Source organism: Eucyclogobius newberryi, unplaced genomic scaffold (assembly GCF_026437365.1).
Source record: "Eucyclogobius newberryi isolate DKJ021-1_F unplaced genomic scaffold, fEucNew1.0.hap1 SCAF_226, whole genome shotgun sequence".
Taxonomy (NCBI): Eukaryota; Metazoa; Chordata; class Actinopteri; order Gobiiformes; family Gobiidae; genus Eucyclogobius; species Eucyclogobius newberryi.
This window is the reverse complement of record NW_027315864.1, coordinates 31,293-46,938: the sequence shown is the minus strand read 5'-3', so window position 1 is coordinate 46,938 and position 15,646 is coordinate 31,293.

The window sequence follows — 15,646 nt, the reverse complement described above, 5'->3', positions numbered from 1 at the left end:
AGGCACGATTTTTAGAGGTGTGAACATTTGTGTGACTTTTCGTCAATGTTCACTGGGTGAAAAATAGGGGGGTTGGTCCCGAGAAGAAGAAGAAGAAGAAGAAGAATTAAAGCCGCAAGCGGCATCCAACGGCCCTCGCGGGCCGCCGGCCTTCCGACTCTGCGCTTTCGACTTGATAAAGATGGCGCCCTTATTGTGTGTTGAATAAAAAAAGAACTTGACAGACGGCGACACATTGGACATGGCCAATCCAGTGCAAATGAACACAAGTGTCAGTCAAATTTGCTGCGCCGCCGCACAGAGACCGTAGCACTTGGAATAAAAATATGGATAACTTTTGATGCCCCGCTTGTGTAGATGATTTTCCCCAAATATGAGCTTGATCGAGCTATTGCCCACAGAGGAGTTCATTAAAGTGTGAAGCGTAAATGTGAACATTTCAGAGATTTCGCTGTTTTCCCATTTCTGACATATATTTGCGGGTCCGCCACACAGAGACCGTAGCACTTAGAATCAAAATATGGATAAGCTTTGATGCCCCGCTTGTGTAGATGATATTCTCCAAATATGAACTTGATCGGACAATCGCCCTAGGAGGAGTTCGTTAAAGTGTGAAGCGTAAAAATGTGGTGATTTGAGCAATTCTATGATTTTCCCATAAGGATAACATGGGATGTTTCTGTCATCGCTACGGTTACGCCGTACAAAATATGACTTTGGCTCTCATACTTTTGTGATCAGGATGGCAAATTAGAATTTTGTTCAAAATATCATGTCATTTGGAAAAACTCTATTGTTTATAGGCCACTCTGAAGGCCAAATAGTCAGAATTCTGGGAAACGTTTGCGGCTCCGTCGCACAGAGACCGTAAAAGCTATCCTTAAAATTTGGATAACTTTTAGATGCCCCACTTGTCTAGAGGACGTACACAGATTTTGAGGTCGGTGGGCAAAACGCACTAGGAGGACTTCGTTAAAGTGTAATACATAAAAATGTGGATATTCGAGAGATTTAGCGGTTTTCCCATAGGGATAACATGGGAGGTTTATGTCATCGCTACGACTACGCCGTAAAAATTAAGGCATTTGTCTGATTGGCTTTTTTGATCGCGACGCCAAAATAGAATTTTGGGTAAAGTTTAGAAAATTTTGGTAAAACTAATTTTTGACCTTCAATGTTAATTTAAAGGTCACTCTGTAGGGGGCGCTATCGCGCCCATTTCAATTTTGTCATCATAAACTGGTCCAAACTAGAAAGTTGAACAACTGAATCAAATTTGGTCCTAATCGGACTTGTTTTGATCAAATGGGAACAATTTTTAGATCTGCAATGTCCCAAAATAAGTTGTCCAACTTTGCGGCTGCGCCGCACACAGACCGTAAAAGGTATCTCAAAAAATTGGATAACTTTAGATGCCCCACTTGTCCAGAGGACGTCCGCCGATTTTGAAGTCGGTGGGCAAAACGCCCTAGGAGGAGTTCGTCAAAGTTTGACGTGAACAAAATGACTAACACAGCGTATTTTCATTTTCAAAGGAAGATGGCGGCCATAGGGTAAGTCTGGGGGCGTGGCCACAATGATTTTTTTTGTTCGTCCTCACGAGAGGAATGCGTGTCCCGAATTTCGTAGCTCTACGACAAAGTTGACCTCCGGGCGTCTCCCATAGGCGCAATGTATTTTGACTTTTGTCGGTGGCGCTGTCGCGCCATTTTTTAACGAAAAAAAAAATGGCCCAGAAAAAACAAAATTTTTCGCCGATTTTGAATTTTGGGTAAAGTTTGGTGAGTTTTTGAGCATGTTCAGGGGGTCAAATTAGAGCTCAAAAAGCAGAAGAACAAGAAAAATAATAAAAAATATAGCCGCAAGCGGCAATGATCGGCCCTCGCCACGCCGCCGCCACACCGCCGCCACGCCGCAAGAGGAGGGGGCGCTAACGCGCCCCAATTGTCCTTTTATCACGCCTACTGCTGAATCTGTGACGCTGTCACATGTTCTCCCCTTTGTTTTACCATCAAAAAGCAATTTTATTTTGAATTCTTGGCAAAATGTGCGGCTTTGCCGCACAGACACCGTGACTCTTTGAATGAAAATGTGGATAACTTTTGATGGTCCTGAAGATGAGTCTCACCAAATTTCAGGTTAATAGGGCTGACGCCCTGGGAGGAGTTTGTGAAAGTCTAAAGTGTAAACATGTTCTGGCCCCATTGGAATAACATGGGAGGTTTCGGTCATCGTTACGGCAACGCCATAACAATTATGACATGGGTCTCATTGACTTTTTTGATGGGGATGCTAAAATTGAGTTGTGTGTCAAATTTCATATAATTTCGCAAAACTAAACATTTAACCTCCATATAAAATCTGTAGGGGGCGCTGTGGCGCCAAATGAATTTATTTCACTTCAAGTAGGTTTAGGGCAAAGAGTTTAACAACTGATTCTAATTTGATGCAATTCGGACTTTATCTGCGCAAACGGCAGAAATTTTAAATATGGGAGATTTCTGAAATTTTAGTTACAGTTTGCGGCTTCGCCGCACAGAGACCGTGAGAGGTATCAATGTAATTTGGATAACTTTTGATGTCCCACTCCTCAGTAGCATTTTCACCAAATTTCAGCTTTTTAGGGCCAACGCCCTGGGAGGAGTTCGTAAAAGTACGACGTTTGGAAAAACTCCGAAGTCATGTTTAGCCATTTTTGAAGCAATATGGCCGACATTTGGTTCGGGGGACGGCGTTGCCGTAATAATATTTTTTACTTCTCTTGTCACCATCTACCTCTGCGCCAAATTTCATGATTCTACGATCAGATTTTTTTTGGGTCATTTCCCATCTCTCAATGCATTTTTGGTACATTTGGTGGCGCTGACGCGCCAATTTTTTTTATTTTAGAAAAGGGAAATAGCCAGAATGTAGAGAGGCACGATTTTTAGAGGTGTGAACATTTTTGTGACTTTTCGTCAATGTTCACTGGGTGAAAAATAGGGGGGTTGGTCCCGAGAAGAAGAAGAAGAAAGAAAGAAAGAAAGAATAATATTCCGATGCGAAAACAATGTTTCCCATTTTTCAAATATCATAAACTATACATTTTCGGAAAGCGCTCGCGCTTTCCTACCTCATGGTGTGGGTCCCTGGTCACTGACGGGTACTTTCGATAATTTTGAGTGGGCTCCGCCCACTTTGTGTTTTTGGCCCTCTATACAGTAATAATGTTCAATTTTTGCATTACATGCTTATATGCACGGAACATGCAAGAGATGGGGAACGTATTCGTGAGCTACTTAGCGCAAATGAGTGCTTTATATGGGGATGACGACCGCGAAGCGGTCGTCATCCCAATGTAAAGTGCTCGTTTAATGCGAACTTTTGCACGGGCTTCGCCCGTTTACAACGGTAATGTTCCATTTTCCTACAACTAATTAGTATGCACGGGGCGTGCATGAGTGGAGGAGTGCGTTAGTGAGTGTTTGGAAGTGGGCGAGCGCTTCGCGCTCGATTTCGTGCGCACTACGTGCGCACTTTCGCAGCCGTGCTTCGCACGGCCTTACGAGATTAATAGGCCTCTCGCCAGCTTGTGGCGCTCGGGCCTAATAATGAATATAATGATTATAATGATGATAATAATGATGATAATGATGATGATAATGATGATGATAATGATGATAATAATGATAATAATGATGATAATAAAAATAATAATGATGATAATGATGATGGTGATACTAATGATGATAATGATAATAATGATGATAATTATGACAATTATGATAATCACAATTATGATAATGATGATAATGATAATAATGATGATCATGATAATAACGATAATGATAATAATGATAATAAAGATAATAATGATGATAATGATGATAATAATGATGATAATGATGATAATGATGATAATGATGATAATGATAATAAAGATAATAAAGATAATAATGATGATAATGATGATAATAATGATGATAATAAGGATAATAATGATGATAATAATGATGATAATGATAATAAAGATAATAAAGATAATAATGATGATAATGATGATAATAATGATGATAATAAGGATAATAATGATGATAATGATGATAATGATAATAATGATGATAATGATGTTAATGACAATAATGATAATGATGATAATGATGATAATGATAATAATGATGATAATGATGATAATGATCATAATGATGATAATGATGATAATGACAATAATGATAATGATGATAATGATGATAATGATAATAATGATGATAATGATGATAATGATAATAATGATGATAATGATGATAATAAAATAATAATGATGATAATTATGATAATGATGATAAGGATGATAATAAAGATAATAATGATGATAATGATGATAATGATAATAAAGATAATAATGATAATAAAGATAATAATGATAATGATAATAATGATAATAATGATGATATTGATGATAATGATAATAATGATGATAATGATAATAAAGATAATAATGATAATAAAGATAATAAAGATAATAATGATAATAATGAAGATAAAGATGACAATGATAATAATGATAATAATGATTATAAAGATAATAAGGATAATAATGATGATGATAATGATAATAATAGTGATAATCTGTTTACTGCTGTACAATGACTAAAACACTTTATGGTTCGAGCTGATTCATATTTGCAGCTTGATTGAAAGTGTGACATTTACTGCAATTTTTCTCATTATTTTACAAAAACTATTACATTTCACCAAATGTGATTCAGATTCCAGGCAGTGTTCGCGCACCGCTGTTTGGGAATGTCTCGGTTCAGAAATATCACATTATATTTGTATCATTTCTCATGAACACAGTAAAGAACAACAACTGGAAAATACTACGATACGACTGTTATATCCATCTTATTGCAATATTTATTTGCGCAAAAAAAACACTTCTGCTGAAACATTCAAACATATGAAACGTCTCAGATCATTTCTGTTACAGAAGTCGTTCAGATTGACATTTAATTATGACGTTTTGAGACTTCCAGACGTGTAATTAACGGTTTTGTCGCTGTAAAAGGACAAATGCAACTGAACGGTTCAAAAAGACACTTCTGAGTTTTTCAGTTGTTTAGTTGTTTAGTTGTTTAGTAGACAAAACATATTAAATAGAGAATCATTTTGAATTTTAAGAAAATAAAATAATTTTCTGTCTGTAAGAAAGTGTTTCAGGATCGATACTTTTACAGCCTTAAAAACGAGGATCATTTCTACTTCAAACATCTGACGCTCGCCCTGTCTCCAGGAGGTTTGAGGTTTTGTAACTCTCTGATTATTATTATTATTATGAGTCAGTTAATGGTCAGGTTTAAAATGTGTTTAAAGTGTTCATGATGATATTAAAACAGAATAACTCAGATCTAAACGGCTAAACGCTGGTGGTTCCTCCTGAAAGAGCGTGACTGCTCCTGCTCTCTAGCGCCCCCTGGGCTTTCACGAGGAGCGTCTAGAAGTATCTGAACCTTTTGTGCCTTTTATTGTTTCTGAGGGACATTTTTTTCACCACAAACGATAAACTCGACATTCAGGTTTTGCAGATCTAAACGTCCCTCTTTGAACCTCAAAGACATTTACACTAAGAGTTTGTGGAGGTGTGTGGAGGTTTGTGGAGGTGTGTGGAGGTGTGTGGAGGTTTGTGGAGGTGTGTGGAGGTTTGTGGAGGTGTTTGGAGGTGTGTGGAGGTTTGTGGAGGTGTGTGGAGGTTTGTGGAGGTGTGTGGAGGTGTGTGGAGGTTTGTGGAGGTGTGTGGAGGTTTGTGGAGGTGTTTGGAGGTGTGTGGAGGTTTGTGGAGGTGTTTGGAGGTGTGTGGAGGTGTGTGGAGGTGTGTGGAGGTTTGTGAAGGTGTGTGGAGGTTTGTGGAGGTTTGTGAAGGTGTGTGGAGGTTTGTGGAGGTTTGTGGAGGTGTTTGGAGGTTTGTGGAGGTGTGTGGAGGTGTGTGAAGGTGTGTGGAGGTTTGTGGAGGTGTGTGGAGGTGTTTGGAGGTGTGTGAAGGTGTGTGGAGGTTTGTGGAGGTGTGTGGAGGTTTGTGGAGGTTTGTGGAGGTGTTTGGAGGTTTGTGGATGTTTGTGGAGGTGTGTGGAGGTGTTTGGAGGTTTGTGGATGTTTGTGGAGGTGTGTGGAGGTTTGTGGAGGTGTGTGGAGGTGTTTGGAGGTTTGTGGAGGTGTGTGGATGTTTGTGGAGGTGTGTGGAGGTGTTTGGAGGTGTGTGGAGGTGTGTGGAGGTTTGTGGAGGTGTGTGGAGCTTTTTGGAGGTGTGTGGAGGTGTGTGGAGGTGTGTAGAGGTGTGTAGAGGTGTGTGGAGGTGGGTGGAGGTTTGTGGAGGTGTGTGGAGGTTTGTGGAGGTTTGTGGAGGTGTGTGGAGGTGTGTGGAGGTGTGTGGAGGTGTGTGGAGGTTTGTGGAGCTGTGTGGAGGTGTGTGGAGGTGTGTGGAGGTTTGTGGAGGTGTGTGGAGGTGTTTGGAGGTGTGTGGAGGTGTGTGGAGGTGTGTGGAGGTTTGTGGAGGTTTGTGGAGGTGTTTGGAGGTTTGTGAAGGTGTGTGGAGGTGTGTGAAGGTGTGTGGAGGTTTGTGGAGGTGTTTGGAGGTTTGTGGATGTTTGTGGAGGTGTGTGGATGTTTGTGGAGGTGTGTGGAGGTGTTTGGAGGTTTGTGGAGGTGTGTGGAGGTTTGTGGAGGTGTGTGGAGGTGTTTGGAGGTTTGTGGATGTTTGTGGAGGTGTGTGGATGTTTGTGGAGGTGTGTGGAGGTGTTTGGAGGTTTGTGGAGGTGTGTGGAGGTTTGTGGAGGTGTGTGGAGGTGTGTGGAGGTGTTTGGAGGTTTGTGGATGTTTGTGGAGGTGTGTGGAGGTGTTTGGAGGTTTGTGGATGTTTGTGGAGGTGTGTGGAGGTTTGTGGAGGTGTGTGGAGGTGTTTGGAGGTTTGTGGAGGTTTGTGGAGGTGTGTGGAGGTTTGTGGAGGTGTGTAGAGGTGTGTGGAGGTGGGTGGAGGTTTGTGGAGGTTTGTGGAGGTGTGTGGAGGTTTGTGGAGGTGTGTGGAGGTGTGTGGAGGTTTGTGGAGCTGTGTGGAGCTGTGTGGAGCTGTGTGGAGCTGTGTGGAGGTTTGTGGAGCTGTGTGGAGCTGTGTGGAGGTTTGTGGAGCTGTGTGGAGCTGTGTGGAGGTTTGTGGAGCTGTGTGGAGCTGTGTGGAGCTGTGTGGAGGTTTGTGGAGCTGTGTGGAGGTTTGTGGAGCTGTGTGGAGCTGTGTGGAGCTGTGTGGAGGTTTGTGGAGCTGTGTGGAGGTTTGTGGAGCTGTGTGGAGCTGTGTGGAGCTGTGTGGAGGTTTGTGGAGGTGTGTGGAGGTTTGTGGAGCTGTGTGGAGGTTTGTGGAGCGGTGTGGAGGTTTGTGGAGCTGTGTGGAGGTTTGTGGAGCTGTGTGGAGCTGTGTGGAGGTTTGTGGAGCTGTGTGGAGGTTTGTGGAGCTGTGTGGAGCTGTGTGGAGGTTTGTGGAGCTGTGTGGAGCTGTGTGGAGCGCCGTGTCGTCTGTAGATGCTGATACGCTTCATATCGTCTGACATCTTTGTACTAAAAATACTCGCTCCCCAAAGAGTTGAACCTGCGTCAGTGAAGCTGACGATCCACGGAGCATAAACTGCTGCGGAGACGGGAGAACGCATACCACGCCCTCTCCACGCAGACCACGCCCTCTCCACGCAGACCACGCCCTCTCCACGCAGACCACGCCCTCTCCACGCAAGTGAGAGGGACCTAAACATGAGCCATAATCAGTGGCTAGTGTGTGTGAGGGGCGTGGCTCAAGCTAGTGTGTGTGAGGGGCGTGGCTAAAGCTAGTGTGTGTGAGGGGCGTGGCTCAAGCTAGTGTGTGTGAGGGGCGTGGCTAAAGCTAGTGTGTGTGAGGGGCGTGTCTAAAGCTAGTGTGTGTGAGGGGCGTGGCTAAACCTAGTGTGTGTGAGGGGCGTGGCTAAAGCTAGTGTGTGTGAGGGGCGTGGCTAAAGCTAGTGTGTGTGAGGGGCGTGTCTAAAGCTAGTGTGTGTGAGGGGCGTGTCTAAAGCTAGTGTGTGTGAGGGGCGTGTCTAAAGCTAGTGTGTGTGAGGGGCGTGGCTAAACCTAGTGTGTGTGATGGGTGTGGCTAAAGCTAGTGTGTGTGAGGGGCGTGTCTAAAGCTAGTGTGTGTGAGGGGCGTGTCTAAAGCTAGTGTGTGTGAGGGGCGTGTCTAAAGCTAGTGTGTGTGAGGGGCGTGTCTAAAGCTAGTGTGTGTGAGGGGCGTGTCTAAAGCTAGTGTGTGTGAGGGGCGTGGCTAAAGCTAGTGTGTGTGAGGGGCGTGTCTAAAGCTAGTGTGTGTGAGGGGCGTGGCGTTTGAACCTCTCTTTATGTCTTTGGCTTTGGATCATGTCAGACGCTTTATGAGCTGGAAATGTCAGATTGTGGCTCTTGACAAAGCGAGTGCCATGAACAGGAAACAGCTGATGCTAACGTGCTACGCTAGCTTTGTGTTACAACATAACTTTCTTCATATTCAATCAGCTTTTTTCTAAACTATTAACGATATTACTACATTATTATTTCTCCAAACTTTATTATATAGAAGATCTAACGAAACATTCTGACATTTGAGGTTTATGATGGGACTTCCTGGTTGGACATGTGCAGCAGATGTCCACAACTGTTACCTAGCAACCAAGGCCAAAGTCCATATGAAGTACAGTTATGATTTGACAACGACGGTTTAAACCAGGATCTTCTCCAGCGGCTGTTCCACTCGAAGCCTCACGGCCTCCAAGCAAGCCCATCGTTAGCTGTAGCCTCATTAGCTCCAGCCTCGTTAGCTTTAGCCTCGTTAGCTTTAGCCTCGTTAGCATTGCACCCTCGTTAGCTGTAGCTTATAGGACCGTGCTTATGCTAGTGTTGGGACTGAGATTGTCCATGTTGAGACCTGCAGATGATCCAACTGTAGAGTTTAGAGTTTTCTCAGAGTTTAATCACGCGGGTGACGTGACACGGCGGGTGACGTGACACGCCGGGTGACGTGACACGCCGGGTGACGTGACACGGCGGGTGACGTGACACGGAGGGTCACATGACATGGCGTTTCTCCCAAGCCTCTGGTGAAGGGGAGGATCCTGGGAAGTGAGGGACATCCAGCGTTTTGGATGGAACGACATCACAGCTCTACTTGTAACTGTACTCTCATTTTATACTTTTACTTTCTCATTTTATACTTTTACTTTCTCATTTTATACTTTTACTTCTCATTTTATACTTTTACTTCTCATTTTATACTTTTACTTCTCATTTTCTTCACAAACTGCCTCAGGACTGATATAAAACTATGATAAATATTTATATTCCATCAAACTAAGTCATGATGAGAACAACATGAGACGTGATTCTGCCGTTTGAACCTTGAACTGACCATAAAACGAAGAAAAGTGCAGAAAAAAAACACAGTCGATATATTTACAACTGCAGTATTATCCTTTTTTAACATATCTCCAGCTCTAAATGTAAATATAAATACATATGTCAGTCATAAATGACCCGGTCCATCCTTTTCTTCTCATCTTCAGCGTTCATATCACAGACTCCTGCTTTAGTCCTGCTTTAGTCCTGCTTTAGTCCTGCTTTAGTCCTGGTTTAGTCCTGCTTTAGTCCTGCTTTAGTCCTGCTTTAGTCCTGCTTTAGTCCTGCTTTAGTCCTGGTTTAGACCTGCTTTAGTCCTGCTTTAGTCCTGCTTTAGTCCTGCTTTAGTCCTGGTTTAGTCCTGGTTTAGTCCTGGTTTAGTCCTGGTTTGGACCTGGTTTAGTCCTGGTTTAGTCCTGGTTTAATCCTGGTTTAGACCTGGTTTAGACCTGGTTTAGTCCTGGTTTAGACCTGGTTTAGTCCTGGTTTAATCCTGGTTTAGTCCTGGTTTAGTCCTGGTTTAGTCCTGGTTTGGACCTGGTTTAGTCCTGGTTTAGTCCTGGTTTAATCCTGGTTTAGACCTGGTTTAGTCCTGGTTTAGTCCTGGTTTAATCCTGGTTTAGACCTGGTTTAGTCCTGCTTTAGTCCTGCTTTAGTCCTGCTTTAGTCCTGCTTTAGTCCTGGTTTAGTCCTGCTTTAGTCCTGCTTTAGTCCTGGTTTAGTCCTGCTTTAGTCCTGCTTTAGTCCTGCTTTAGTCCTGCTTTAGTCCTGGTTTAGTCCTGCTTTAGTCCTGCTTTAGTCCTGCTTTAGTCCTGCTTTAGTCCTGGTTTAGTCCTGCTTTAGTCCTGGTTTAGTCCTGCTTTAGTCCTGCTTTAGTCCTGGTTTAGTCCTGCTTTAGTCCTGCTTTAGACCTGGTTTAGTCCTGCTTTAGTCCTGCTTTAGTCCTGGTTTAGTCCTTTTCTTCTCATGTGGCAGACGCTCTGAACATAAAGATAATCTCATAATCCCGGCGTGCAGGGCCTAATCTTTCATTCTCTGATGAGATGTGAATCTGACATGAACCTGGAGCCGGACGCTCTGTGTGAAGAGGTCAGAGGTCGTCCACTTCATCCACTCAAAACATCAAACAGGAAGTGGGAGAACGACAACAGGAAGTGTGTCTAGACGTGTCACGTGAGGTTTGGAGGCTTTTCACGGCTTCAGTATCAAACGTGGAGCTCTCGTGTTCTGGTCTAAACCAGGTCTAAACCAGGACTAAACCAGGTCTAAACCAGGTCTAAACCAGGTCTAAACCAGGACTAAACCATAACTAAACCAGGTCTAAACCAGGACTAAACCAGGTCTAAACCAGGTCTAAACCAGGTCTAAACCAGGACTAAACCAGGTCTAAACCAGGACTAAACCAGGTCTAAACCAGGATTAAACCAGGACTAAAGCAGGACTAAACCAGGACTAAAGCAGGACTAAACCAGGTCTAAACCAGGTCTAAACCAGGACTAAACCAGGACTAAACCAGGACTAAACCAGGTCTAAACCAGGTCTAAACCAGGTCTAAACCAGGACTAAACCAGGTCTAAACCAGGATTAAACCAGGACTAAAGCAGGACTAAAGCAGGACTAAACCAGGACTAAACCAGGTCTAAACCAGGTCTAAACCAGGTCTAAACCAGGTCTAAACCAGGACTAAACCAGGTCTAAACCAGGTCTAAACCAGGACTAAACCAGGTCTAAACCAGGTCTAAACCAGGATTAAACCAGGACTAAAGCAGGACTAAAGCAGGACTAAACCAGGACTAAACCAGGTCTAAACCAGGACTAAACCAGGTCTAAACCAGGACTAAACCAGGACTAAACCAGGTCTAAACCAGGATTAAACCAGGGCTAAACCAGGACTAAACCAGGACTAAACCAGGACTAAACCAGGACTAAAGCAGGACTAAACCAGGTCTAAACCAGGATTAAACCAGGACTAAACCAGGACTAAACCAGGTCTAAACCAGGATTAAACCAGGACTAAACCAGGACTAAACCAGGTCCAAACCAGGACTAAACCAGGACTAAACCAGGACTAAACCAGGATTAAACCAGGACTAAACCAGGACTAAACCAGGATTAAACCAGGAGTAAACCAGGACTAAACCAGGACTAAACCAGGACTAAACCAGGTCTAAGGATTCAGAAGAATGTGTCATAATCAGACATGTTCTTGGTGTTTGTTCAGAACTTTTATTCAAACAAAGCTCTTCAGTCGTGATTTGCTAATTATGTTAGCATGCTAATGCTGTTAGCATGATAATGTTTCTCGTTGTCAATACTCAGTATTGTCCAGTGTTTCATTATAGAAAAAGCTTAAATTTTATATCATCCAGAGTCTCTTTTTGTTCAAACAGAACGTTTTGTTCATCAAAGAGATTGAAAATGACTCTTAAAAAAGTCAAAATGAGACGTTTTATTTGTCTTAAAGTCCAGATGACTAGAACTGATGCTTTTTCTTCATACTAATGTTTGTTAGCATGCTAATATTAGCATGTGACAAAATTGGCTTGTCTAAAAGTTCTTCTCGACTCATTGTGATGAATATTTAATGTTCAGAAAGTGAGAGTTGAACATGATCCAGCCTCAGGCACATCCCATTTAACTTTAGACAGGTTACCACCGAATCACCAAGACAAGTTCCTGTGAATTCTAGCAATAAACCTTTTCTGAACGACCCGGCTGAAGGTCGAACGAGCCGGGTGAAGGTCGAACGAGCCGGGTGAAGGTCGAACGAGCCGGCTGAAGGTCGAACGAGCCGGCTGAAGGTCGGACGAGCCGGCTGAAGGTCGGACGAGCCGGGTGAAGGTCGAACGAGCCGGCTGAAGGTCGAACGAGCCGGGTGAAGGTCGAACGAGCCGGCTGAAGGTCGGACGAGCCGGGTGAAGGTCGAACGAGCCGGCTGAAGGTCGGACGAGCCGGGTGAAGGTCGGACGAGCCGGGTGAAGGTCGAACGAGCTGGCTGAAGGTCGGACGAGCCGGCTGAAGGTCGGACGAGCCGGCTGAAGGTCGGACGAGCCGGGTGAAGGTCGAACGAGCCGGCTGAAGGTCGAACGAGCCGGCTGAAGGTCGAACGAGCCGGGTGAAGGTCGAACGAGCCGGGTGAAGGTCGAACGAGCCGGCTGAAGGTCGGACGAGCCGGCTGAAGGTCGGACGAGCCGGGTGAAGGTCGAACGAGCCGGCTGAAGGTCGGACGAGCCGACTGAAGGTCGGACGAGCCGGGTGAAGGTCGAACGAGCCGGCTGAAGGTCGAACGAGCCGGCTGAAGGTCGGACGAGCCGGCTGAAGGTCGGACGAGCCGGGTGAAGGTCGAACGAGCCGGCTGAAGGTCGAACGAGCCGGCTGAAGGTCGGACGAGCCGGGTGAAGGTCGCTAAGGTTTAATCGGAGTCATTTTTAATATGTTTAGTTTTTGAAGACATGGAGCAGGAGTTCTGGACTTCTTTAACACTTTGTCCGTTCGTGTTTCCGTTTTGTGCTGTACTAGGTGGCTAACGTTAACCGCTAACCCACACAGGGTCAAAGGTCAATGTTCTTTGATGGGATTAGACCAGATTAATCCCTGACAAAGGATTAATATTATGACGATTTGATAAGGACGAGGTATAAACACGAGTTAAGCTCTAACGTCGCTGGAACGTGACAGAAAATGTGTTAAACCAGCCGAAAGAAAGAAACATATTTGTGCTATTTTATTAATATTATGCTCTGGATAAACATCTTAATGCAGGATTACAGGCTGAAACTGGACTAAACCTGGACTAAACCAGGACTAAACCAGGTCTAAACCAGGTCTAAACCTGGACTAAACCAGGTCTGAACCAGGACTAAACCAGGACTACACCAGGTCTAAACCAGGACTAAACCAGGACTAAACCAGAACTGAGGAATAACTACCCTATATATTTTTAGACCCATCTTTAGTCCTGAAATAACATTAAATTTCCAATTTTAAAAGTGCAATTTAAGCTTTTAGTTGTTGCAAGATTACTTAGCAACAAAAAGCTAGTGTAACGCGTTAGCAACAGCTGTTTCCTGTTTATGGCACTCGCGTTGTCAAGAGCCACAATCTGATATTTCCAGGTCATAATGCGTCTGACGTTAGCATTAGCATTAGCATGACATAAAGAGAGGTTCAAACGCCACGCCCCTCACACACACTAGCTTTAGCCACGCCCCTCACACACACTAGCTTTAGCCACGCCCCTCACACACAAACTATCTTTAGCCACGCCCCTCACACACACTAGCTTTAGCCACGCCCCTCACACACACTAGCTTTAGCCACGCCCCTCACACACAAACTATCTTTAGCCACGCCCCTCACACACACTAGCTTTAGCCACGCCCCTCACACACACTAGCTTTAGCCACGCCCCTCACACACAAACTATCTTTAGCCACGCCCCTCACACACACTAGCTTTAGCCACGCCCCTCACACACACTAGCTTTAGCCACGCCCCTCACACACAGTAGCTTTAGCCACGCCCCTCACACACAGTAGCTTTAGCCACGCCCCTCACACACACTAGCTTTAGCCACGCCCCTCACACACACACTAGCTTTAGCCACGCCCCTCACACACACTAGCTTTAGCCACGCCCCTCACACACACTAGCTTTAGCCACGCCCCTCACACACAGTAGCTTGAGACACGCCCCTCAAACACACTAGCTTTAGCCACGCCCCTCACACACATTAGCTTAAGCCACGCCCCTCACACACACTAGCTTTAGACACGCCCCTCACACACAGTAGCTTTAGCCACGCCCCTCACACTCACTAGCTTTAGCCACGCCCCTCACACACTCTAGCTTTAGCCACGCCCCTCACACTCACTAGCTTTAGCCACGCCCCTCACACACTCTAGCTTTAGCCACGCCCCTCACACACACTAGCTTTAGCCACGCCCCTCACACACACACTAGCTTTAGCCACGCCCCTCACACACACTAGCTTTAGCCACGCCCCTCACACACACTAGCTTTAGCCACGCCCCTCACACACACTAGCTTTAGCCATGCCCCTCACACACACACTAGCTTTAGCCACGCCTCTCACAAACATTAGCTTTAGACACGCCCCTCACACACACTAGCTTTAGCCACGCCCCTCACACACACTAGCTTTAGACACGCCCCTCACACACACACTAGCTTTAGACACGCCCCTCACACACACACGCTAGCTTTAGCCACGCCCCTCACACACACTAGCTTTAGACACGCCCCTCACACACACTAGCTTTAGCCACGCCCCTCACACACACTAGCTTTAGACACGCCCCTCACACACACACGTTAGCTTTAACCACGCCCCTCACACACACTAGCTTTAGCCACGCCCCTCACACACACTAGCTCACACTAGCTTTAGCCACGCCCCTCACACACACTAGCTTTAGCCACGCCCCTCACACACACTAGCTTTAGCCATGCCCCTCACACACTAGCTTTAGACACGCCCCTCACACACACTAGCTTTAGACACGCCCCTCACACACACTAGCTTTAGACACGCCCCTCACACACACACTAGCTTTAGACACGCCCCTCACACACGCTAGCTTTAGCCACGCCTCTCACACACACTAGCTTTAGCCACGCCCCTCACACACACACGCTAGCTTTAGCCACGCCCCTCACACACACAGTAGCCTCAGCCACGCCCCTCACACACACAAGCTTTAGCAACGCCCCTCACACACACTAGCTTTAGCAACGCCCCTTACACACACTAGCTTTAGCCACGCCCCTCACACACACTAGCTTTAGACACGCCCCTCACACGCACTAGCTTTAGCCACGCCCCTCACACACACTCGCTTTAGCCACGCCCCTCACACACACTCGCTTTAGCCACGCCCCTCACACACACTAGCTTTAGCCACGCCCCCTCACACACACTCGCCTTAGCCACGCCCCTCACACACACTCGCTTTAGCCACTCCCCTCACACACACTAGCTTTAGCCACGCCCCTCACACACACTCGCTTTAGCCACGCCCCTCACACACACTCGCTTTAGCCACGCCCCTCACACACACTAGCTTTAGCCACGCCCCTCACACACACTAGCTTTAGCCACGCCCCCTCACACACACTCGCCTTAGCCACGCCCCTCACACACACTCGCTTTAGCCACTCCCCTCACACACACTAGCTTTAGCCACGCCCCTCACACACACTCGCTTTA